This window comes from Lynx canadensis, chromosome B2 (genome assembly GCF_007474595.2).
Source record: "Lynx canadensis isolate LIC74 chromosome B2, mLynCan4.pri.v2, whole genome shotgun sequence".
NCBI classification, from domain to species: Eukaryota; Metazoa; Chordata; class Mammalia; order Carnivora; family Felidae; genus Lynx; species Lynx canadensis.
In genome coordinates this window covers 140,754,313-140,781,929 of record NC_044307.1, presented here as the reverse complement: position 1 = coordinate 140,781,929, position 27,617 = coordinate 140,754,313, and positions in this window count along the sequence as shown.

Below are 27,617 nucleotides of genomic sequence, written 5' to 3'. Positions count from 1 at the left end.
GATGTGGTGACTAGGGTCAGTCCACTGATGCTCTTAGGCCTGGTCATTTCTGATGTAGTCAGTGCTCATTCTACAGTCCACCATTCAAGTCCATAATAGCTGCGGGAAGCCTTGCCCCAAAATGAGCTGAGCTTTTTATAAGGTAAAAAGCATTACAAAGACGTCTTTTAGAGCTGTTTCTAGCAACCAAGCCAATGACTGTCTTCACTGCCGAGGTAGACATTATAATGTTAACAGAGAGAAGGCAGATTGAGTCAGCCCATAATTTGCTTCTTTCATGCCAATATTTTTTTATTCATTCAACATTGGTTGGCTTTCTATTTCATCAAGATTTTTCTTCGTCTAAAAAAAGGTAAAATAAATATGCCCACCAGGGAGTCGAGCTCCAGATTAAGAGGCCAGAAAGCATAAGGTAAGGAGGATCTGACTGGCATCTGTCACGTGTGGGCAACCTATAGTTGATTCTGCTGGACTGGATGGCCTAATGGTGCTCCCCTGGATCTCAGCACTCTTTTTACCACTCCCAGACTGGAAATGTTCAGCCTGGGAGGAGGAGGTCTTTTCCAGAGAGGGGAAGATCATCTTCAGTCAAGAATATGGGAAGTTAAGCCTACACACCTGCCAAATTAAACTGTAAGCTGCCTGCTACTGAAAGAAGTACCAGCTACAATCATGCAACCCCTGAGGGGAACCTTCTGAGGGTTCCTTCTGTGAGAAATGTTCTGAGGGGAAACTTCCAAGGAAACTTATCAAGGGGATAAGTTATCCTTATGAAAGGAGCCTTCACCAGGTAACCTCCTGTGAAGAACCTTCTGTAGGAAACCTTCTGGGGAAATCTTTGAGAGGAACCTTCTGGGAAATCTTTGAGGAGAACCTTCTGGGGAAATCTTTGAGGGGAGCCTTCTGGGGAAATCTCTTGAGGTGAACCTTCTAAGGGAAACTTCTGAGGGAATCGTCTAGGGAAATCTTTTGAGGGAAAACTTCTGTAGGGAAACATCTGAGGGAAACATTTTGGGGAAATTTTTGAGGGGAAACTTCTGAGGTAAACCTTCTGAGGGAACGTCTGATGGGAACCTTTTGTGAAGAACATTCTTTGGGAAACTTTTCAAGGGGAATCTTCTGGGGGAAATCTTTCAGAATCACAGAGAGTGAGATATGGACAGAAGACTGGTGATGAAAGTGAATGATGGACATTTGTCTGGTTTTGTTGCTCAATATCCAGTCTCCTTTTCTGATGACATCATCCTGAACGTGTGTGTGTGTGTGTGTGCGTGTGTGTGTGTGTGCGCGCGCATGTAGGGGGGAGGAAACCATCCCTTCCTACTTTTAATCCATGTGGTTCAGATGAAGCTGCCTTGACTTCTTGCCTCTAGGAGTAGACACTTGACTTAAGCCTAGCCAAGGAGGCCATTCCATCCCACTGGCCAGAGCAATTGTCTCAGAGGTAGACAAGTGGATCTCAGGCATGCCAACAAAACTCAATTCTGGCACATACTTTTGAGTTGTTAGCATAAAACTCCTTTTTTTTTTGCACTGGTCTTGAAGCTGGCAGAATATTGACCTGGAAGTGCTGGAGATCACCATGTAGAGTCATCCAGTCTGGGTTTGAAGCCCATGGAGTCCAAGTGTAGCTGAAAGATGGAAGGAATAAATACCAAGTACTTATATACCATATGTCTAGATTCAACCATGTGTGAAACAAATCCCTAAACCAAAAGAATTACCTATTTGTTTCTGTTTGCATAAGCCAACTTGAACTACATTTCCAGCTGAAATAAAGCAGCAAAATAAAAAGAACTAAATAGAAAAGAAGAGATAAAAGTGGAAATTATCAACGTTGCCCTTGTCACCTACGCTTCATAGAAATCTAGCACTCTGTATTTAGGCCAGGGGTGTTAGACAGTTTTTTTTTTTTTTTTTTAATTTACTTATGGAGAAAGAAGGAAATACGGAAAGTTAACATTTACCAAATGTCTACTGAACAGGGATTTTGAAAAACTCATGACAACATGGTTGTGCAAAGATAAAAAGTTTATCTCATTTGTAATTGCTCCTTTTATGAGCCATCATCTGATGGCTACTGATAAGTAGGGAAACATTTAACTAAGTGCCCAACTCTTCTTGAACTTAGTCCATTATGTCAATAATATAAGCTGTCCCTTTTTAAGGAAACGGTCTATCATTTGAAAGAGTCCTTACCCTTGTCTCCCTGAGTCCACTCTGACTGTGGAAGGTGTAGAGGGCTTACACACCTGCATGGCAGCAGAATAGTGTCGATCCCTCAGGGGAGGTGACTTCTGTCTTCTCTGCATTGATAATGAAAGTTGAAATATGAAGCCGAGGTGACTTTTGGTTTAACCACTCTTGGCGTGATCAGTGAACGCTCAGTGGCCCCCCTGCTGGCTCAGGACCATCTAGGCTTCCCTGTCACTATTGGAGCATCTGGTGTTGGCTTGTGCTATCTATTCATTCCCAGCTTGAATAGTCTATTCCGGAGCCCTAAGTGACAGTGACTACGTATGCCTCTTTTGTGGCAACCCGCATTGGATGGATTCCCAGGTCGACTTTTCACATGACTTCTGGGTCATGCCTATGCCCATTCAGAAACAAGGACAGAGTGAGGACACTAAATACAAGGACCTTCACTTGTCTGACCCCCTAAAAATGCATTGCTAGAAGACAGTCTGCAACTTACTTCCTGCCAGCATCCCAAATGAGTAGAGGAAGAGATTCCTTGCTTATTTTATTTAAACCATCTCCCCTCTAGGCAAAAGCTCCAAGAATGGAAATCAAAAAACATGTATCTGACTGTTGTACTGTTTTTACTTCTTCCCATAAACCCTAGGGCTGGAAAGAAGGCAGGTTTTGTGTTTGCTTAAATGTTACATATGTCATATTTTCCTTCTAGTTTCAGGTAGTCCCTGATGGCGGACAGGGTCTCTCTTCCTGTACTACAGGAGAATGCTGTGTGCTGAGCCTTCCAAAAGGCTAAAGAAGGAGAAAAAAGAATGTGGGAGAACAAATCATTTTCTCAAGGCAATAACCTGCCTGGGAAAATGACTGCCTTCCTGCACAATCTTATTTGGGTTGGCTTTTTTCTCTGCCTTTCAGCTGTCACAAATCCCTCTGTCACTTTAGCCAGGTAGAGGCCGAGGTGAGCTAGGGCAAAGGTCTCACACCTGGTAAGGTACAAAAGGAAAGCACATTCTATGTTGAAAACAATGTATCCATTACATGACAGCGTTTCCATTATTAAGGTGTTTTCACATATGTTACCTTAATTAATTCTGTCTATGCTTGAAGTTTTTGAAAATAATGAACAAAAGCCCTACAGCACCGATAGGATTTCTCTTCTGTGAATGAGAAGAAGAGTTTCTGAAAAGATAAGGAATTTGTGCAAAGTCACATTGTAAGCAGCATAGCCAAATTCAAATTTGAGTTTATTTGAACCAAAGTCACATTAATAAAGATTGTGTCTGGGGCACCTGGGTGGCTCAGTCAGTTAAGCATCTGACTTGGGCTCAAGTCATAATCTCACAGTTTGTGGGCTCGAGCCCCACATCGGGCTCAGTGCTGACAGCTCAGAGCCTGGAGCCTGTTTCAGATTCTCCCTCTCTCTCTGCCCCTCCCCTGCTCACGCTGTGTCTCTCTCTCAAAAACAAATAAACATTAATGGGGCGCCTGGGTGGCTCAGTCGGTTAAGCGTCCGACTTCGGCTGAGGTCATGATCTCGCAGTCCGTGGGTTCAAGCCCCGCGTCGGGCTCTGCGCTGACCGCTCAGAGCCTGGAGCCTGTTTCAGATTCTGTGTCTCCCTCTCTCTCTGCCCCTCCCCTGCTCACGCTCTTTCTGTCTCTCTCTCAAAACCAAATAAACATTAAAAAATTAAAAATAAATAAATAACAAATAAAGATGGTATGTGACTCAAGGCCAGGAAAAAGGGACTGATACATTTTTTTTTTAAATTTTTTTCAACGTTTATTTATTTTTGGGACAGAGAGAGACAGAGCATGAACGGGGGAGGGGCAGAGAGAGAGGGAGACACAGCATCGGAAACAGGCTCCAGGCTCTGAGCCATCAGCCCAGAGCCCGACGCGGGGCTCGAACTCACGGACCGCGAGATCGTGACCTGGCTGAAGTCGGATGCTTAACCGACTGCGCCACCCAGGCGCCCCGGGACTGATACATTTAATGGCAGAATCAAATTTACAGTTTCCAATAGGAGTACATGTCCAAGATTTGAATCAAGATAAAATGTAACAGACAGAACCGTATAGTGAGAATTTAGATTTAAAAGTAATGGGTGCACGAATACAATAAAGGAGACCTGAGTTCATAGTGATTCATGTGAAATGGGGGTGGACAGTAGGTAGTAGTGGTGTTTGTAAGCTACACACTTTATATGGAACATCAGTCTGATATGAGTGCCAAGAAGAAGAAGAAGAAGAAGAAGAAGAAAAGAAAAGGGAAGAGGAGAGGCATTGAAAAAATAAAGAGGCCATTAGAGTGTCTTCTGAATTTTGAAGGCCTGTCCTCAAAGAGGTATTAGAATAAGATCCACAAGTGAATATTTCAAGAAGGCAAATGCCACTCAGTAGAAAGAGAAACTTCACGTCAAATATGAAATGGTACTTGAAAAGCAGTGAGATTCTCACACAGAAATAGGCCAGGCAGAGGCTAAAGAAATACCAGTGTGTGTAAAACACTGAGGAATCACCACAACAAATGCAACCAACCTAGTAGAGAAATGGCACATGGACTGCAGACTCCATTTTACTTGTCCGGATCTGTTCTCCACCTCTCCCCCCACGGCCCTGGGCCTGTGTGACCACAGCAACAGGCTCTGTGCTACCCTGTTGCTTACTGGGGTGGGGTTGAGGTTGGGTTCTAAGGATGGAAGCACTGGCAGGACCTGAGAGGAGGAAGGAGAAGGAGGGAAGAGAGTTTATCTCCCCCTCCCCCCAACACACACACCTCTTCCCCTTTGGGGCTGCCTGAGGCCTGCCACATCCTCCACACAAGGTCACATTCCTACCCTGAGTGATGCCTCCCTTTGCACCACTAGGCCTGAACGTACAACTAGTAACTCTGTTGCTTGCCGTGGGGCCCTGCCCACACATTTATAAATCACCCTCTTATCAAAATCTCCTCAAATTGCCCAGGATGGGTGCCATCTGTTTCCTTCTGGAACCCTGACTGATTCAGTCAATGACTCAAAGTGGTTCCTCATATTCGAGGAAACCTGCAAGGTCAATAAACACGTGAAAAGATGCTCAACAGCATTATGAATCATGGACATGACGTAGGAGACAGAGGGACTTCATTTTACACCCCTTGGATTGGCAAAAACCAAACAATAGTAAAAACATTTGGCAAGAATGTAGACGAGCAGGAACTTTCCCAAACTGATGGTGACAGTAGAAGGTGATCCAGCCACTTCAGAAACCAGTTTGACATTTTCTAGGAAAGTTGAAAATGTGCATAACTTGTGATCCCACTAGGTACTTGGCGATGTAGACAAGAATGTACATTCTTACAATGTTTATAATGATAATGTTAAAAGAAACCCTTCAGGAAACAACCCAAATGTCCATTAACAAAAGATTGATACATCATGGGCTCTGCACAAGATGAAGAACTACCCAGCATTGGAAAAAATAATCAACTAAAGCTACACATGTCAAAATGAAACTGTTGCTCAAAACATACTTTTGAACAAGGAAAGCAATTTTCAGAACACCTTCAGCATGATTCATTCGTATGAAGTACAAAGGCATGTAACAGAAAATGGCAGCTTGTTTAAAGAATACACACATATGTGGCAAACCTACAAAGACACACAAAGGAACGATAGGCAAAAAAAGTAAGATATTATTTACTTCTGGTCATTGGGGGATGATGGAGATGTGTACATGGAGATTGGTAAAGACCATCGCTTAAGCTGGGAGGTGTTTGAGTTATTGTTTTACTCTCTATGCTTTACACACATTTTTAATATTCATCTATATGTATTCACATTTTAACCAAAACGTTGAAGAGAAAGTCAAACAAAAGAGCCCATAATAAAACATTTATGCAAAATAGTTATTAACAGATTATAAGAAAACGGTGACAATGTATTAGTTTTATATGACTGCGTAACAAATTATCACAGCTTAGTGGCTTAAAGCAAGACAAATGTGTTTTCTCACAGTTTCTATGGGTTAGGAGTCCAGGCACATCTTAGCTGGTCCTTTCCCGTGAGTCTGTGATCAAAAAGAGGACCTCCGTCACTTCCCTGTTTGAATTGGGTTGTATCTATTAATATCTGCTATTGCTTATTTTCTTCACTGTACCTATCACCGTTTGCCACTATTTATTTGTTAACTTGTTAATTATCTGTGTCTCCTCAACCGACAGACTGAGGATCCCAGAAGGACAGGGCGGTGGCACAGAGCTCTGTTTACCAGCCTCCCTGTCAGTTAGTGAGGGACGCATGGGTAGTTCCGGCCAGTGGAACGTGAGCAAAGGTGGCTTGTGACATTTCTGGATCAAACAGTTGAGAGCCAGGGACCTCCTTTGTCCCAATCTTCTCTGCCTCCATGACTGTTTGAGCATGGATCGTTCAGTTTGCATTGTTACAAGTAGAAGGAGGGCCTCTAACCTCACCAGACTTCCACGATCAATAAAGAAACTTGTGTTGTGTGATTGAAAGTTCAGTTTGATTCCACAGTATATCCCATCTTACCTTGGTATTTTTTTTCTTTTCTTCATCATGTGTTTTCGATATTTGGAAGAGTGTCTACGACATTGCAAATCCTCATGAATACCTGTTTAAAGAAAGGAAGGATGAAAAGAATAAAGGGAGGGAGAGCGGGAAGGGAGGTAGGAAGGAAGAAACAAATTATCGTTGAGCAAATTTCACAACCAAGGAGATGCACACGTTTATACGGTGGCTTCCCATCCTCCGTGTTTGCCTTGATGAACCCCCATGCACACTCCTCCCACAGGCCTAACTACCCCTTACTAGCCACGTGACCTTGGGTAGCCACTCATCTTTCTGATTTTCCTAAGCTGTGAAATAGGCAGAAGAACGTTAGCCTTCCCGATTTTTGCAAAGTTGTTGTGCCAATAAATGCGTCAGTGCTCTCCAAATGCCTTATAAACTATAAGGTAATATAAGTATGAAGCATTATTACAGCTCAGTTTTCCTGGGCTTTGCCTTGGGCTGAATCAAGCAGAAAATCTCGTGATAACATTGTGACTGAAGACACAAAGGAATAAGAAAAGGTGGAGTGTCACCAGTGGTCACAATGGGTACATTTCTGTAGTGAAATACGTATTTGGCCTAATCGCAATGCATCGGGACTACATCTCACATGCTTATTAATAGTAAAATTATAGGTTACCGTTATTTATACATGGCTATGATGCGGAAGGAAGCACAGCCTATCTAATAAGAGCTTATATTTTTCTTCACGTCCCTGTGTTGTCATCCCCAAGAAGGTGGGGCGGAGCTGGGAACCACTCAGATGTAAGAGCAGTGGCCTGTGAAGATGGGTTGGCACAGTGCCCAGTCATAGCATCTGATTTCTCTTCATATTATTGGTAATTATTATTACTCTTAAAACAAGTCGATCAATGCACAAACACTCTTGTATATTTACTCTATGTCCAATATTGGCATAGTAACCGAAGGGTTGAAATCTTCCTGAATTCTAAATGACTCATCCTAAGTTTTGATGTAATAAAGAAGAGGATAAGTAATCAAAAAGTTTTTTTATATACTAGGTTCACATTTTTAAAAATCTTGCTTCCTGTGTATTTATTCAGCACTCATTGACGAACCAATTAGACAAATCACAGAAATCATGAGTTCGCACACTCTCTTCCTTCCTCCTGAAATGGACTGACTGACTTGAATGGTGTCTCTTGGCCGTGAGGTACATATTCTTCACAAGATAAGCAAGGCCTTCTTTTCTTATCATTTTCACGCGCAAACATATTTTGCATTTCTGAGTCAGTTGACTTTTTTTTTTAAGTAGGCTGTGTGCCCAGTGCAGAGCCCAGTGTGAGGCTTGAGCTCACCACCCTGAGATCAAGACCTGCGCTGATATCAAGAGTCAGACGCTTAACGGACTGAGCCACCCAGGCACCCAGAGTCAGCTGACATTTTATAACTATGTCAGTTGGGTTCTTGACCAAGAACAGGAGGACTAGATTTTCTTTTCCAACAAAGTCTTCTTATTTTATCTACCTTAATTGTCAAATGTATTCATCATTTTAATGTGAAGTGCTATAGCGTGGTGTGTGTGTGTGTGTGTGTGTGTGTTTCCGCTTCTCACATCTGATTTTTAGGATCTGAAATTTTAAGTCATTTTGACTCTGGAACTAAGGATGATGGCCTCAGGTGGTTTCGACATCTAAGGATCCACGATCAACTCTTCTGATTTCTGAGTGGAACCAATAAGAGCAGTAAATTTGAAAAAAAAAAAAAAAAAGGAATGGACTTCATACTCAAATTACCATATTTAATTTATTTGACGATAAAGCAGAGTCTAAATTTATGGTCCAAACTCAACTTGAGAATTAAGTCACATGAGGAATAAGAACACTGTTGCTAATGATGTGAAAAAACTTCCTTTGCCACTTACTGGTCTAAACCAATACCTAGGCCTGATCTCACAAGTGCTTAGGTAACCTTGAGTTCATGGCTTTTGCTTGCCTGGGGGATGTCTACATTACTTTAGCATCTCCAATAGCCACAAATAGCTCTTTATCTTTCCTGAATCAAAAGTCACATACTATTTCATAGCTGCCCACCAAGGTCCAGGGTCTTCCTGAAATGGCTCTAGCTTCAGCTCATTTGCAAACTATAGGTAGATGAAAGGTCAGAGTTGAGCTCATTAAGCCTTTCCAAGTTCGGATGAATTCCTCCCAGTTTTCTGGGGTTCCCTTTAATAACCCAGCTCTTATGTGTCCCACAGGAAGTGCCTTCCAGAATCCTATTAGAGCATTTTTACAACATCAAAAAGTTTTTATATACAAGTATAATTTCTATCAAGGGAGAAAAAGCCATCAAGTTTCTTGAAAATTTTATTGAGAGTTCTAGTTATTATAGCAATAATTTTTACATACAATAACCTTTATTAACAGATTTTTTGGTTATATTTACAGAGCTACGTTAGTAGTAATAAAAATATATTTTAAAATTTAGATTACAGTAAATGAATCCATTTTTCTGAGCTGAGATAATTTGTCTAGGCAAGTAGATATTTAGTTGTGTCCTATAATTCATCACTTTTTCATCAGCCTCATTATCCCAGAATGAATGCTTACATGGAGGCTCTTCCTGGGCCTACTGGGATCGAGTTGGGGAAGAGAAATGAGCCCTGTGTGTTAAACAAAGTCATACCATCCCCCATCACTTTCAGGAATCTCTTTCAGACCTGAACTGGTGAGTACTGAATAAATGCAGAGGAAACAAAATTTCATGTATATATGAACCTGATCCATAACACACTTCTGAGGAGTCAATGAAAAGCATGTTATGAAAAGCATAGATGCATCCAGTTTCTATAATAACAAAGCTAAATCTACACAACACTAAATGAAGGGCCTCACTGGTGACTTTCTGAACAACCTGGGCAGTCTATATGATCAAATTCGACTCTCAGGACCCCAGACTGAAATGAGATTTGGCTGTCTACACATCCTAAACTAACCAAATCATTTGCTACACCCTACTTGACTGAGTGCTTTGTAAATGCAACATCCAAGAACAATGATAAAGGGCAAAACATAACGTAGCAGCAAGTACTTAATCTCTGACCCTAACTTCTATCATCTTAAAATTGGGTTAATGCCTACCTTGTAAGGTTATTAAACGATATTTTTGTATCATTTTGGCTTGCAGGAAGCACTCATTGGATACTTGCAAAATAAGTGACCCCACAGTGCTAGCTCAAAGTACACTGTTGAAGTTCCCAATGGAAACCTGAGTATTTTGGCTCAGCGAAGCCAATACATTAACTCATCGACACAAACTAGTTTGTTCAAATTAGGTAACGCATTAGATTGGCTAGGCAAGCGCTGACTAGCATGTTCTATCTAAGAAATTTTGAGGTTGCTGAGAAGAGAAATTCGCGATGCATAGACCTTCAACTGGGATAAATACAGAGAAGGAATATGGACAAAGAGAAATTTAAAAAGAACGGAAGGACTGAGCCCAAAACTTCTTCCAGATAACCTAGTCTATCGTGTGAGCCACACAAAACATCCCCTTGATAAGTGTCTTTGTTACAAACATTGTAATCCAAGGGGAAGCACAATTGTCCTGCACACAACTGTAAACCTTGTGGGTTGTATTCTATCATATAGGAAAACTGCCACACAGTATGTTTCATTCCTTCCAGAGAGTTCATATCTAGGCTATCTTCTTTAAATTGTCTTAAAAGTTATTTCAAAATGTATTTTATTGTTGGATATACTAGAAACCTCTGGGTTTTTTAAGTACTACACTTACTCCTCAGGATTTAGAACAAGAAAGAAATGACTTTGCTTATATTTCAGTTCTGCACTTCTCGCCTAGACTAACAAGGAGATGATGGCTGGGAAGTAAGCCTGTGCTAGTCAATTATTTACTAGGAAGCATTTACATCACATCTCAGCTAAAACTTTATGCCGTCCACATAAATCTCTCTAATATTTTGTGATATGTACGATAAAAGATTAGGCCAATTATTTGACACTTATGAAGCTGTTGCTTTTCCCTATTTCCTCAGTTCTTTGGGATGAGATGGGGCAGCGTCTTTACCTCAAGGTTAAGCTTATTGGTAGAACTTAGATAAAAATTGGTGGTGGCGTGGCAAATTACCCACCGTAAGGAGTCATCGTATCGGAGATCTTTCCATTTGCACCATTCAACTTGACTGTCTTTCATCTTATGACACGTTTTATAAGTTTCATATTTGTATTTGTTTTGTAGTTAAGGAAAAAAAGAAGCTTTAGTAATCTCTACCGTCTGAGACTGCAAGCATCTCCCTAGCCTGCCTTTGATTGTGAGTACAACATGCCCACTTGAGCAGTGAAAACCACACTGAGTACTGGGGACAGCGTCACCTGCAGTGACTATCAGGAAGTGGCATTTAACCAGAAACAGCCTTTAACCAAACCTTTGCTTTCGCACAGCATCTGGAGATAAGAACGCACGGAGGATAACAGAGCTAATGAGTGTCAACGTCGACAGCAATGAAATAAACTAAAAACCTCATTCTCCCAACAGTGTGGTCTTAGCACAATTGGGCTATATTTTATCCTCCAGAATTTAAAGTTTTGTTTTAAATTCTGCACATCACAGCCATACTAAATATCCCCTTAGACAAGACGCAGTGCTGCTGAGTAAGCCCCCTGCAAATCAGCAATGCTTTTTCATAAGACCAACATCCATAATTTATATCTGCATACAATTAGCCTGTTTACATTTATACATTTTCTGCTTCCTTTTATGTGAAATATTCCACAGGATACTTGGTAATGCATTCAGAATAACCTTTTTAAAATAAAGACTCCAGGACCAAACAGTTTATAAAATCCAATACCTAATAAATACTTTATATGAATAAAAAAGTGGTTTCTTAATCAGAAACAGTATATTTGTATTTAAGCTAGGCTTTCTTGCCTCCCAGGCCAATGGCCTGGCACCATATGGATCTTTATTTTTTAATGTATTGAGGGAAAAAAAAATACTACGGCACTTCTTGATGGTTTCATTTACACACAAATATCACATCCTTTCTCTTATCCATCATCAGATCGCGATCAGGATGAGTTTTACAACTTTGGCCAAGTCAATCCCTTACATTAACACGATGAAGAGAGGAAAAGATATCAGTCAGTTATCCCGAAATTTAGTATTCATGGTACCCAGTTCTGAATGCTTTCAGTATATTTAGCCTGAAAAGTGGATTTCACTATTGGAAAATGTATGCAGCAGAGAGGAAATTTCATAAATTTGTGTACATTTGGCAGCTTATGTGCAGTGGTCTTGATGGCTAGAGATTTGGCCATGTTCACGTCCAGTGGGTGAACTAATAAGCAAGACATTCCAGCAGTAACTTCAATGGTATCTTCCCTTCTTCCCTTTTTTATTGGGCAACTAGAACGGCATGGACCCGAGAGGAAAGGAGCCACCTGAAGCACAGGCCAGGGTTTGTAGCAGCTCCCATGCCTTTTGGGGGGTAGAGTGAGACCCTACCAGAGTTTTAAAAGGTTGCCTAAGAGTTGAGCTTGCCAGTGGTGAACCTTACCTGAGCCCTGTGATCAGCAAAGGTCAAAGGAATCCCTCTACCCTCTTCTGTTCTGGAAAACAGCTTACTGCAAAGAAGCACCCTTCCCCATATGACTTAGATAAGACTCACAGATGCCTGCTACCTTGTTTTTCTATAAGGAGGCTAGACAGATATTCAGAATTCCCTTTCTTTCCCTCTTAAGTGATTAGCTGAACTGTTCATGGTTCTAATCATTGTAAACAAAATACTAATGGGCCAAATTTTGGATAAATGTCTCTCCTCCCAAGTACCTGAACTTTAGTCCGACTTCAGCCTGATCCAGCAGCACACCCCTTCCAAGAAAATGCTGGCCTCAGGGTAAAACAATCTCGAATCTGTCTATCCTGTCATGCCATCCCATCACTCAGGCCACTTGCCCACACACTCAGTTCTTTCTAGCTGTGTCTATTCTTCTCTATAAAAGAAAACCTTTTTGCCCAACTCATGAGACACTTGCAGACACTGGGGCACATTAGCTTGTGGCATTCACCCTGTTACAATAGCCCCCTCTCCCTATTGCAAAGTCACTTTCTTTTCTTTCAACAATCCTTTTTTAAAAAATAATAATTCATTTTTGAAAAAGGAAGTGTGAGTGGGGGGACAGAGGATCTGAAGTGGGACTTTGTGCTGACAATAGTGAGCCCTATGCAGGGCTCAAACTCACGAACTGGGAGAAAAGGACCTGAACTGAAGTTGGATGCTCAACTGGCTGAGCCACCCAGGCGCCCCACAAGAATCCTTTTCAACAAAAGTCTCTCCTTACCAAGTTCATATTTGTGGGAGTGTTTTGTCTGTCTGTCTGTCTGTCTGTCTGTTTGGTTGGTTGTTTGACAAGCTCCTACCTACAAGAATACTAAACTGGGTAGGAGTCTGAAGAGAAATATCCTTTTGTGAAAGGGATATCCTTGGGTGTCAAATGGATGCATTTACACATATTTAGAGCTTCTTTACAAATAGATGGGAACTCTCAGAACCAAGCGTTGGTGTTAACTTCTTGATGGATTGACTTTGTCAGTCCTTGCCTTTCTCAAACCTCAGCTATAGTGGCTGGTGCCCTTTACCTACAGGTCAGGACTTGCTGGTCCCTGAGCCATCTAGAACTGAGCAGGAGACAGACTGATACTCTCAACTCCTCCGCATGAAATACAAAATTAGTCTTGCCAGATGGAATTAGGCTCAGCATTATAGGGCTGGTGTAGGGCCGACCTTGAATTTCTTCTTGATGCCTGTGTGTCTCCTCCTCCAATTCATAGTCTGGCCCTAGACTTTGTCATATTGATCCAGGTCAAAATACAGGTTCAAAGATTGATGTCCTATTACTAGGTCAGCCTTCGTCTTGCAGCAGCCTAGCTAGGCTCTGGCCCTGAAGTCACATAACCATCCCCTGAGCAATTTTGAGCATCTTGTGCTGCCAGGAGTATAGCATTGGTGTCTGTTCCTGTCCACATCAAGCCTGAGCTCCCTAAGTGCCTTTGGACGATCCATTGACTTCTGATGGCCAGCTCCACAACCAGGCAAGTTTTTCCCCAGACCCCTGTGCTTCTTAGTTCTGACTTTTTCAGTCACCCTTAAATCATGCTGCAGCATGATTTAAGAACTTCCAGACAAATCGTACAGACTGCACATTGCTTACCAACACCATCCTATGACATCAGACCTGTTCAGCTGCTAGAAGCTTGCCATTCTATGTCCAAATTAAAAAATTGAAGGGGCGCCTGGGTGGCTCAGTCGGTTAAGCGTCCGACTTCGGCTCAGGTCATGATCTCGCGGTTTGTGAGTTCAAGCCCCGCGTCGGGCTCTGTGCTCACAGCTCAGAGCCCGGAGCCTGCTTCAGATTCTGTGTCTCCCCCATTTCTCTCCTCTTCCCCTGCTCATGTCCTGTCTCTCAATAATAAATAAACATTAAACATTTTAAAAATATATATTTAAAAATTTTTAAAAATGAGGTTTTATAGAGATATTGCACAAAAGCCTTTGTTGACCATGGCTATTGACAAAACTAAGGAGAGAAAAGGGGGCTCTCTACTAACAGAATACTAAGAGTATGCAAGTGAGTTTTGAGAACTTGACATCATGAAAATATACATACATGCAACATAGAAATCAAAGAAGTCATTGGAAGTCTAACTGGAAATATCTCCTAGTATCTTCATTAATTAACTCATTTACTTATTCATCCAAATAATTACTCTTCAGGGCTTCGCAGAGGCCAGGCACTGTGCTAATACTTGGAACCCAACGAGACTTGGATCAAACAGAGGAGACCAGGTACTTGCCCTCGTAGAGTTTGAACAGAAAGCATTTAAAGTGGGTTTTAAACATGAATCAACACATAGAAATTTGATATTCACAGAGATCCTAAGGTGAGTTGTACCCATCCGTGCAAGGAATAATACTTAACACCATAATGGGATGAAGGGTGTAATTAGTAGGCAGACTTCCATCTGGTAACAGCTCTTGAGGGCTTTTCTTCCTCGTCACTAAACCCATGCATCTATGCATTTTCTTCTTTTAATCTGAAATCCGGAACTCTCTTCTTTGTAACTTGAGGAAAGGGGAATTGATGGCAACACTCACTATTAGGAAAATGAATGAGTGGGCATGCCTGAAACATCAGTGAAGACACACAGTGTTGGTTTCAGCGGAAAATACATGTCAGTAGGAAAGTACTTTAAATTCTTTGACATGTATTCGAGAGGGTTCCGTCTGGATGTTGGAAACCTCATTTTGAGAATGTCAATGAGGTATAAAATTCTGCATAAATAAATATAGTTACCATCGATGACATTTTCCATTGGGAAGAATAAGTTACAAGGAGAGGGTTTCACTTCTTTTTCAGAATGAAAACTGTGTACATCAAGGAATCAAAAAGGGTCTGTTGGGCTCCCCGGGAGACAAGGCTACCGTCATCCTTGTTTGTTTGTTGTTTGTTTGTTTACACATACTCTGACTCTTCTAGGGAGGGTTTAAGGCAGCTGCTTCTCATTTCATCGCCTTCCACATACACATACTTTATTTGTTTTACGATCCGTAATTAAAATTATTATCTTCCAGACTATAGCGTATGATTGTGCAGCCATTTTTAGTTCTGTTTTTTGAATTCATCAAAACTTAGACTAAGTATGTGTGTATGTGATTCTTTATTCATAGGCACAGCAACTGTACACGGGGAAGCCACTCTGCGAGAGCAGAACTGAAAATCTGCAGAGATTCGAGGAGCCCAAAACAGAAAAGAAATGCATATTTCAAGAGAAAACTAGAAGCAAAATTTACTTGAAACTCCAAAATACCGCCCCAAACTAAAATGATCCAAATGTACCAGATGTGATGTGAGCATCGATATTGACGCGTCCTGATATTGTCAGGATGTCCCTGCGGCAAAGAGGTCATTGGATGTTGGAGTGAAAGGATATCTAGACCATCCTCCGCGACACTGCAAATAAAGGTTTGCGCACTATTTTAGGAGGTACACAGATTCATCAGATCTTCCCGTGGATCAGAGATTAAGAGAAGACGACCTTGTGTCCCTTCTGAACAGACAAGTAAGATGAAAACTGATTTGATGGATATCACCCACCCGTTTTAAAATAGCTCTGAAAATGGCTCTACTTTTCCCCTGGAAAGAAATATAATTCCACATCCCTCACTGGGAGAAGACGCATTTCATAGTAGCTATGACTCGGAAACCGTATATTCCCAGATACAGGTCAGTAGGTAGGTAGATAACCTCTTTTTTTTTATATATATATATTTATTCTGATCATCACCTTCACAGCAACCTACTTACAGGGTAGAATTATTTTGCTCATAATCTGTTTTCAGTTTAAAGTCTTTTGCTCTATGAGAATATAAACTCGTCATGAGCAGGGAATTTTTCTCGTATTTACTACCATGTTTAGAAGACAGTCTGGCATAGGGGACACATTTTAATGAACACTTCTGGAATGAACAAGAGGATGGCATTGATTGTTTCTGAGTAAACGAGTGAGATGATATCTTGTTTGGCGTTTAGCTGTCTTCCCGCTTTCTCTGTGCTTTTTATTTTCCAGCAAGGTGTATGTATTTCTTTTGAAAATAAGAAGAAAGGGACGTGAGGGTGATCCGGCCGTGACATCTGTCACCCCATTGATTGCCAGTGTTGACTCAGCTGATCTGGCAGGCTAGGCAGGTGTCCCCTCCCGCCTCACGCGGTCCATGAGCGAAGCTGCACACGCCTGCTCGGATTACGACCTTCCCCGTTACGGGAGGACCATTCTTGCATCACGGGTATTCAAGTGGCTGCTGTCCCCTGCTAGAATCTCCAAACAAGCTTTCAAGGCCCGTTTGTAGAAGAGTATAGAGGAGTCCGGCCTCCAAGACTCCACACACGTGCAAATGAGGTGCTACATGTGGCGGGCTGTCTTTCTTTCTTTCTTTCTTTCTTTCTTTCTTTCTTTCTTTCTTTCCTTCAATAAATAGATAAATAAATAAATAAATAAATAAGAAAAATATATATATATTTTTTAACGTTTATTTATTTTTGAGACAGAGAGAGACAGAGCATGAACAGGGGAGGGGCAGAGAGAGAGGGAGACACAGAATCCGAAACAGGCTCCAGGCTCTGAGCTGTCGGCGCGGAGCCCCACGCAGGGCTCGGACTCACGGACCGAGAGATCACGACCTGAGCGGAAGTCAGATGCTTAACCCACTGAGCCTCCCAGGCGCCCCAAGAAAAAATATATTTTTGATAAAAGTTCAGATCACTTGGAATTCCAGATGTGTGGCACCTTGAAAGGAATAGTCAGCTCTCAACACCCCCCTTCCCTGGGGCCAGGAAAAACAAAAAAAACAAAAAACAAAAAACTAACGCACGCACGTAACAAAAACTCCCTCCCCGTGGATAAACTTGAAAAGTTACTTGCTTTTTTTTTTTTTTTTTTTTTTGGTGTCCTTTTTCTTTCATGGGTCTTTAATGGATTCATAGTGGAAGAATCACAGAAGTGGAAAGACTGGTGAAGAAGCAGCAAATTTGGTCCTTTTAGTTTTATTTATGGTTTTTGTTTTTTTTTTTAATTCTAGAGAGGGAGAGAAAGAGCGAGTGGGGGAGGGGCAGAGAGAAAGCAAGAGAGAGACAGTATCTCAGGGAGGCTCCACACTCAGCTTGGAGCCCATCACAAGGCTCAATACCATGACCATGCGATCATGACTTGCGCCCAAATCAAGAGTTGGAGGCTCAAGCAACTGAGCCACCCAAGCACACCTTATTTTTTCTTTTATTTTTCTAAATGTTTATTTATTTTCGAGAGAGGAGGAGAGACAGAGACGGAGCATGAGTGGGGGAGGGACAGAGAGAGAAGGAGACACAGAATCTGATGCAGGATTCAGGCTCTGAGCTGTCAGCACAGAGCCCCGGTGCGGGGCTCAAACTCACAGACCGCAAGATCATGACCCAAGCTGCAGTCGGCCGCCCAACCGACTGAGCCACCCAGGCACCTCCACCTTATTTTTATAACACAAATCAATTCACAGCACTATTAGAGAAAATATTTTTTAAAATATTGTAAGTTTGGGGGGAAAGCTCATGAGAATGAGTAAAAATGTTAATAGTAGTTAAATGCAGATGACTTCTCCCTTCTTCCCCTCTCCCACTACTTGCCAGGATTTTCTTCCAGGTTTTCTATAGTTTAAAAATAGGACTTTTTAAATAGGAAAAACTATAAAAATCAAATTTTAAACATCAATTAAAAGTTACAGTTATAAAATAAGATTTTAACTTGAAAATTTTCGAAAACCTCTTAAAAACACACAGAAATAATGGGAAGTAGTGAAAATGCCATAATCCTGATTCAACAGGAAATGTGAAATAAAGAGTTCAACGGGTCAACAAAAAAGAAAGATGAAGTAGAAGGTGTTGACCACAAATGTTAACGGAAGGCTAACAAATACATTCACATCTCATGGGAAAGGATTGCAAGGTGTTCAAAAAGCCCTGAAAAGGAATTTCTGGAGGTCTTGATGGTGGCTTTCTGCCTGCTGTGAAATATACTTTACATTTATTTTGGGGACCTCGGTGGTTAAAATGCTTGCTTCTAGAGCTTGGGAAATTGTGAGAAATTTATTCTTCCCCGATATTATGGAAAAGTAAGACCTCCAACATGATACACCATCAAAATCAAAGTGATTCGAATAGAGGGGTAGATTCTTCATAGAGTCTATGCTTCAAACCAGCCTGATCAGAAACTGCACCTGAGAAATCAAATACAGTATTGTGAATACCACTGTGTCAATTATATATATTTTAGATCTTGTGGAGTAAATCCGAGATACTTAACTTCAGGGCTGTAGAAAGAGTGAAGCCGTTGACATTAACTAACCTAATGATATACAAATATTATGACCCTACCTTTGCTTGATGTTGGCTCGTTCCCTTTCTAAGATGCCATGAGAGTTTGGGGAAGATGTGTTCTATTAACTGTTAGCATGCCGTGATGCCTACGCCGGACCCTTGCTTTTGCCCTTAGAAGATGGAATGCATAATACCTGGAAGTCAGATGGCAGCAATCTGCACCCACACACCTACGACTCAGGCAGAAGAGCAGCACTTTCCCCAGGAAGCAGAGTTTCTAGAACAAACGGCTCCCAGAACTAGTGCTCCAACAACCATCCTGACCAAGCCAAAGAGCGTTTCATCCTCTTTTGATGTTTCCTTTCTAAGCAGGAAAAGCCACCAGCCTAATGTTTCTGACCAGCCCACGCTTGCCTCCTCCCCATCTCCAAGGAAGGAGCAAGAAGCAAGGAGAATGTAGGGCAAACTTCTCACGAAAACCAAGGGAACAGGAAGGAGCAGGTCTCCCAAACACCTAGCAAAAACATTTCACTCCATATTGTCATGCGGTGGTATGCATTTTGCCCAAGGGGGAAAACAAAAGATTCACTTAGTACACATAAAAGATCATTTATTATTGAAACAAATTCTGGGATGACCAGAGCCAGTGTTTTTTCCAGCCTAGTGTGTATTATATTTTATGCATAATCACAGCTGAATTGCTTCCCCTGCCCAAATCCATGTGTCTAATTCTTTTTTATTACCACCATATCTAACTCTTTGCTCTATTATGGACTCCATGTTAATGGCTGAATTCCGAAGGCAAATAGCACTTTGTGAATATGTTAAGACTACAGGAACCTGCTGTTGCCTATTCAGTAAATCAAAAACGCTCTGCCTAAGCAGCCCTCGGCTTCTCAGCATCACATTGTTTTTGTCACGCAGAGACTAAGCCCAAATGGCCAGAGCCATTTCGAGTAAGTAGATATTGAAAGCGTTGATATTGAAATAGTTGACATTTTAAGATATTTAATAATGAAACAGTAGATACTTTTGATATTTAGCATAAAAATAGTAGATATTACAAGATGTTGAACATTATGGCCATAATCTTATCCCTCTTTATACGCTCTCCAATTTAGCCTATTGACCTGAAAATTGTATGCGCTCCTTATGTATTTATTAAATTCACTTATAGCAATGTTAAGAAAATTTGATGTGACATGTTTTATGAAAGTATTAGGTCAATATTGTAATACTGGACTGTAGCACAATCTACTCTTTTAAAATCACATTTGCTGATATTTCATCTTAATAATAAAAAAGTAATACCTGCTCAATTTGTCAGAATAGGAAACCTGCATTAAAGGGTTATTTTCCAAAAAGGCAAGATCGTAGCTTTCACACAGATATAAAGTGAATACTTGTCAGATATTTCATGTAATCTATTAATTAAATGGGAGAACCAGGGAAGATGTTACAACCAGTTCAAAGGAAAAGTTAAAGAAGCACAAATTTATATGAAATAAAGGAATGTTGCAATGAATTTACAAATGGGCACCAAACTGGTTTTGCCAACAGAATTAAAGAATGACAATTCAAGATCCACTGGACAGAAGCATTAATGTGCATGTCTGAAGACAATATATTTGGGGGGCGCCTGACTGGCTCAGTCAGTTAAGATTCTGACTCCTGATTATAGCTCAGGTCATGGTCCCAGGGTCATGGAATCAAGCCCTGCCTCAGGCTCTGTGCTGAGTGTGGACGCTGGTTAAGATTCTCTCTCTCTCTCTCTCTCTCTCTCTCACTCTCTCTTTCTCTCTCTCTCTCTCAGCCTCTTCTTGAACCACGGGCACGTGTGCACATGCCCATGTGCTTTCTCTCTCAAACAAAAAGAACAAAAAGTTAGCAAAAAACAACAACACATTTTTTGCATTGTTCTCCGTTACCTACAATTTGCAGAGCCCTAAAATAACTCAAAGGCAACGAAAAGCTAAAATCAGATATCATGGAAAATAGTGCTCTAAACCATGCAGAGTTGTCCACTGGAGATACCTCATAATCTTTTTTGTTTATTTCAAATTTCCTCAGAATAAAGATTAGAAAGAAAGAAGATAAGGGAGAGAGGAAAGAAGGGATGAAAAAAGAAAGAAAAGAAGGAAAGAAAGAGAAAGAACCCTTCTGACATCTGCTACCCACATTACACTACTGATAACATTTCAGCACATTTTGCTTCCCAGAAATAGATCTTAATAGAGTTGGACAGCATAACACTGTGTACTGTTCTGTGGACTCTTTTCATTTAAAAAAGATACATAAGAAGAGTGAACACTTTCTCATCTCCGGCCCTCTGGCACAATAGGATGTTTACGTAACAGGGATGTTCCGCGGTTTGCTTAACTAAGCTGCTGTTGTTGGGTATTTTTTGTAAGTTTTCCTACTGCAGCTAACCACACAAGAAAAAAATCTCCGGCCAAATGTCTCTGCACACATCCCTGATACTTTTCTTGGGAATTCCTAGAAGTGGAGTTTCTGGGTCAGAAGCTAGGTGCATTTTGATATATTTTGACAGATGTTGCTAAATCGCTCTACAGACGTGGTGTCCCAATTCACAAATCCTGCCAGCTGTGTGGAGTTATGCCCGTTTCGCCACAGCTTAGTCGACACAGAGCATTATCGTTCTTTCTAAGCTTTGCCAATTCAGTGGGCTACAGCTCGTGTTTCTTCGTTGTTTTAAATCTGCGTTTTGAAAACCGTTGAGGTTAAAGTTTTGTATTGGCTCAAATACACATTGTGTGAAAATTGGTGGGGATATGGGTGAAAGAAATACAAGATAAAATGATTTCTCCCCTCTCCTTGTCTTTAGTTCGGAAGAGCTGGGGACTGTTGACAACCAGAGGAACAGATATTCTCATTTTGAAAAGAAAGGACCAGACTTAAAAGCGGAACACAGAAATTTGTCTTCAAGAAACTTTTAAGACAAAATATCAAGCATACTCAGAGTGTATCCAGGAAAATAATTTCCGAATCGCGGAGCTGAAAAAAGTAGCATCAGCATTTAATTGGGGGGGAGAGGTGCATTTGGTTAATAATGGAGCTTTAACACTTCTTATTGAATTCTGATTTAGTGAGATAAAAAGCATCTGTGAACTGAATTATACATAAAGGGAACAGTTTGTAGATTATTCTTGCCTGTGTCTACTTGTGTATGCTGTATAATTTAGGCCTTAATATATTTGGAGTCCTTTTTCTTTTATTGTTCAGAAGCTGAATGAATACCTTCCTCCCAAGTAACATTTGTTCGATTTTATTTATATGTGAAAACTGAAATACGGGAGGTTAGGTTCCAGTTTTGTGTCCGTAAGAAATAACACGTGAATATTTTTTCAGATCTGTTTCTAATACTCCGCACAGTTCCAGCAAGATGAAGGAGAGTGATATAAAAGTATATTATTTTATCATCAGAGTCAAAATCTCTAAAATGGATCCAAAGGGAACATAGGCATGGACTGAAGGAAACTGACTTTATTTCCATGACTTCTCCTGCCTCTTGTGTTTTCCTTCCACTTGGCTGAGTCAAGGTCAGGATTAGGGTCAAGGCCACAGTCTCATCCGGTCCCTGGGTAACCAGTGAAAGGTGAAGTCATCGTGGAGGGGACGAGCAGGGAAGATACCATGTCATCCCAAGACTCAAACTGCCACCAGGAATTCCTTCCACTGATTCCTAAATTGGTGACCTTGGGCAACTCATTTAACGTATCAGAGCCACCATTTCCTTCTCTGTAACATGGAGTTCATAACTACCATTTAAAGATGGCTGTGATCAGGGACATACAAGTCTTTAGCAAATCGATACACTAATGAAAGTTAATCGTCATGAGACATCTGTCTGGCCCCTGTACATCAGTCAGAAGTGGAGCACATCCTCATTTAGTTTGTTGGAAACACAGAAATTTCCCTGTTCAAATGAAGGAGAATGCAGACGTAAATGTATTCTCAACCAGAGAGGAAGAAGTGTTTCTATTTAAGAATTGATCTAAATACAGGTTCTTAAACCGATGTCAAAAGAAGATTATATGTTTGTTTCAAAGGGCAGTACTAAAGTCTTGTGCTAGAAATGAATTCCTGAGGAAAAGAAAAGAAATATGTCAATAGGCTCTTATTTGGAGGGGGCTGAAATCCCTCACACTACACTATTATCATTAATTTTATGTTAATAGGGTTTGTTAACTTAAGTTCCTACTATTACATGTGCTTTGTGGGTTTTTGAGTTGAGGGATTAGCTCTGGCCTATGGCCCCTAATTGGATATTGTCTAATTATTAATATTCATTTTTCCAGAGAGATTTGCTTCACAGAATTAAAAAAGTTGATGAGTCGACAGTAACTACCATTCCCCTCTGATTTATAAGCATGAAAGAATATGTAATTCAAACATGACCCTCATAAACAACCCCAGTATCATTATTATAAAACAAAGCTCAAGGCTCTGGTTCCAATTCTTACTTTTTAGAATATTGAGTAAAATAGGAATTACTGACTCAGTAAATCTCATGAATTCTTTTGGCAAATATATGGCTTATATTGGATTCAGCTGTCTATCAATAGATCTATGTTAACATTCTTCTATATTAAAATTTGAGTGGGAAGAGAAGTAGCTGTTTTTCTTCTCTTAATGGAGGAGACAATTCTATTGAAGAAAAATTATCCCTTCATACCCAAAATTATAAATGGGCTATCTTCAGTGAAGAAGAAATACTCCCTTAAAAAAAAAGGCCAGCTAGTTCTATAGAAATTCATAGCCTTTTGTCAGAACTGATTAAAAAAAAAAAAAAGAAGATTGAAGAAAAAAATTGGTAGTTTGGGAAGAAACCTTCAGAGTAGACAGGAGAGGAGAAATGAGATAAGGAAAATCAACCAGGAGAAAACCAAAATAGTCAGGATGAATTATGGACAAATATTAGTAAGAATTTTATCCATGGAAAGGCAAATGTACACATCTCTATACATCTATATTTCTCATTGTCCGTGATCAAGTATAGTAAAAAAAAAAAAAAAATAGAAAGGAAGATGTCTCTCTTGATAGAAATACTGTGCCTGGTTTTTATTTTCACGTGGTTTAAGTCAAGGTCTGTGAATTTCTGAGATCAGTCACTTAAGAGAAGAAGATCGTTTCATAAATTCTAGCTGATAAGATGAAAAGAAGACAGGTCTTTACAACTTTTTTGCAGTTGGTTTTAAAATGATTTTTAAATGACTTTTTGAAAAGCTGGAAAAATCTAATAATGAGGGGAAAGTCCATTTATATGCTCTTCATGGAGAAACTATTGATGAAGCTTTCCATTAACATACATGTTTTAAAAAAATCACCTTTCCCCATGAGTTGTTTTAATCTCTATGAGCCTTCGTTTCTCTCTGGGAAGACTCACAGTTGTTGAGTCCAGATATATTTGCAGGAGTTTCTCAAATGCGTGCCAAGAGCTCCCTGTGATCTGTGAGAGACCAGGAACAAGTGACAAGGAGACCGGGTCTGGGAATACGACTTTCCTATAACAGAGGGACTGAAATTCTCCCAAATATCTCAGAGAGTTATTAACAGTCTCTTCACAATATGTCCATCAACCGTATGCTAACACATCTCCACACTTAACATAAAGAGACTGGAATCTATGTGCCTCAGGGGACCCCATACGCGTATGTGAATCTGTAACTCAGACTTTCCTAACTTCTTGATTTGAATCTGGACCCTTTTAGAAACTGAAAAATGGAAGCCTAAGAAATTAAAAATCACCCTAGTAAAGACTTTCATCCTCAAAATTCTAAATTTGAATTTATACAGTTGGAGCTGAATCTTCTTTGCCACGAGAGGAAACTCGCCCCTCTGAGCACCTCATGGATGCTTGGGGAGGTAGGCTCAACCAGAGTCAAATTTGTGGGTCTGGGGCTTAGTTCCTGTGTGCTCCCAGCCCCACCTCTGTCACAGGTTATGAGACAGAGAGAACGAGAGAGAGAGAGAGAGAGAGAGAGAGAGGTGAATTTCCTTCCTACCTGATGGGAACACCTATAAATGCATTTATATCAACCCAAATTTCGGATTTACTGAAAACAATTTTCTATTTCATGACTCCATTTGGCCTGACAGTAGATAAGAACCAGCTCTTGCTAAAAGAGTTAGCCTATTAGGTTATGAATAATGAATCGTAAGTCACTGGAACTGGAACTTCTTATTCTTAGGTGTGTGAAGACCAATATAGACTAACTGTGGCAGATGAGATTCCCTTCATCTCTCGGTAATAAGCCAGTTTTCCTCACTTAGGCTGACCCCACTGATGTCATGGAATGACCTGATATGATCATCATGTACTCTACGAATATCACTTCAAAAATAATGAACGAAGCATTAACATGACAGACAGCAGTGTCTTCTTTTTAATATTAAACTTTTTTTAAAAAGCATATGAATCTAGGGGCGCCTGGGTGGCGCAGTCGGTTAAGCGTCCGACTTCAGCCAGGTCACGATCTCGCGGTCCGTGAGTTCGAGCCCCGCGTCAGGCTCTGGGCTGATGGCTCAGAGCCTGGAGCCTGTTTCCGATTCTGTGTCTCCCTCTCTCTCTGCCCCTCCCCTGTTCATGCTCTGTTTCTCTCTGTCCCAAAAATAAATAAACATTGAAAAAAAAATTAAAAAAAAAAGCATATGAATCTAATAATAGAAGAAAATACGATGTGCGTATTGTCTCTGGTGGCTTGTTTTGAAACTGCGCAGCAATCTGAAGTTGTAAACACAAATGTCAACTAAAAAAATATTTCTGTTTTGCTTTCTAAAATTTCAGATAACACATCCCTAATTTAATTTTTTTGAAAACCAAATGCCCATTACGCCTGTAACTAATGCTTTTGATTAATAAGGCACTGTCACGCCTACAAGCTAAATTGTTCTGTAAATGTCTTGAGATCGTCAAAAAGCCAAATATGAGAAAAGATCATTTGACTTTTCAGGGAATTATCGCAAGAGACTTTGCCCAGATTCAGAGACATTAGATTAGCAGAGTCCATTTATCCCCATTGACTTCATTGGTATGTGTTTCCTTCTCGCTCATCTACTCAAAAGGCTGGTCCGTGGAGTGAACATTTTGAATCCATGGCTATCTTCGGTAGCCTCTTCTTTATCACGAATGCCTCTCCTGTAGCAGCGGATCTTTCCAGCTGCTTTTAAACAGCATCCTTTGACCCAAGCAGGCTGCCAACACGTTCCCACGGTGTAGTGAGAAAGATCCTGCACTTCTGCCTATCACCTATTTAGTGCAAAGCTGAGGAGCAAAGCGATTCAGAGCAAAACTCTGGAAGCCGTGTGCAATCTCCTCGATGGCACAATAGGGTAATAAGAGAACCCATCTCCAAGTATTGTTTTGAGGAGTAAATAAGTTAACGTAATCAAAGCTGTAGAACAGGGGCGCCTGGGTGGCGCAGTCGGTTAAGCGTCCGACTTCAGCCAGGTCACGATCTCGCGGTCTGGGAGTTCGAGCCCCGCTTCGGGCTCTGGGCTGACGGCTCGGAGCCTGGAACCTGTTTCCGATGCTGTGTCTCCCTCTCTCTCTGCCCCTCCCCCGTTCATGCTCTGTCTCTCTCTGTCCCAAAAATAAATAAACGTTGAAAAAAAAAATTAAAAAAAAAAAAGCTGTAGAACAGTATTTTCTGTCTGGCAAACAGAAAATACTTTGTTAAGTATTCACAGTTATCATTGTTTCCTGGTGGCAAAGGACCTATATTCCAGATTGTATTTGCTTAGAAAGTTCACATAATGCTTAACAATAAGAGCTCAGCGGGGGCGCCTGGGTGGCTCAGTGGGTTAAGCTTCCGACTTCCCCTCACGTCATGATCTCCGGGTTTGAGAGTTCAAGCCCCACGTGGGGCTCTGTGCTGACCGCTCAGAGCCTGGAGCCTGCTTTGGATTCTGTGTCTCCCTCTCTCTCTGTTCCTCCCCCGCTCTCACTCCGTGTGTGTGTGTGTGTGTGTGTGTGTGTGTGTATGTGTCTCAAAAATGAATAAAGATTTTTAAAAATGTAAAGAAAAAAAAAACAATAAGAACCCCACAGCTCTGCTGATCCAAATTCTACTTCCTCCCTTGTGAGCTGTGTGACCTTGGGGAAGTTACTTGAACTCTCTGAGGAAGTGCCTCCGTTTCCCCTTGTGTCGAACGACACCAACGACAGTATTTCAGAGTTGCTGTGAAGATTAAATAAATTATTACATTTAAACGGTGCCCAGGACATACGAGAAAAGCTGAGTAAGTGTCGCCTGTGGCATCAGAAATATTAACATTAGTACTACCCTCATTTTTAATTTTTAGCAATTCTTCATCTCTCACTCGAACCCTTATTTTCTCGGGCAGCTTTCACTGACCGGCTCAGCTCTTCTTAGCTTCTAGCTCCCCTCACAATGGTTCTAATTTGATATCTCTGTCTATAACACTTTGATAAACATGTCTCTCAGGAAGCTTCTTGAAGGTAGGGTGTGGGGCCTAGTCTTGGCTCACCATTTTTTCCCAAACTGTGAGCCTCTGGCGGACGGTCAGTCGTCAGTAAATCTCAGTGAATGAATGCTATCAAAGTCTCCACGTCCAGCCATCAATCTTGGTCACTCAGACCCGGAGCTCGTAACAGAAACGGAGTGTTGCCAACCAGGGCACGGGGGTTATGGTGTCGGAATCTGCCCTGGGCTTGAAGGGCGCACGGCCTTCGTTTTCCTCGCGTGGCTTGTCCTTGTACACGACAGGCCCCGAACTAGCCACACCTCACGGTCTTCTGTGCCCACCGAGGTGAGACTGTCCTCTCTTTCAAAATCCACACCACGGCCACATGCGGTCTGGCTTCATTTCCACTCCTGACTCTAATCCCAGAACCCCCTGCGGCCACATCACTTCCCCGCGTGCCACAGGTCACCCCAGGGGCCACCTTACCCTTTCCGTCTACGCAGCTGTGTGAGCTCTTACATCGCCAGTGTGCCGCCCT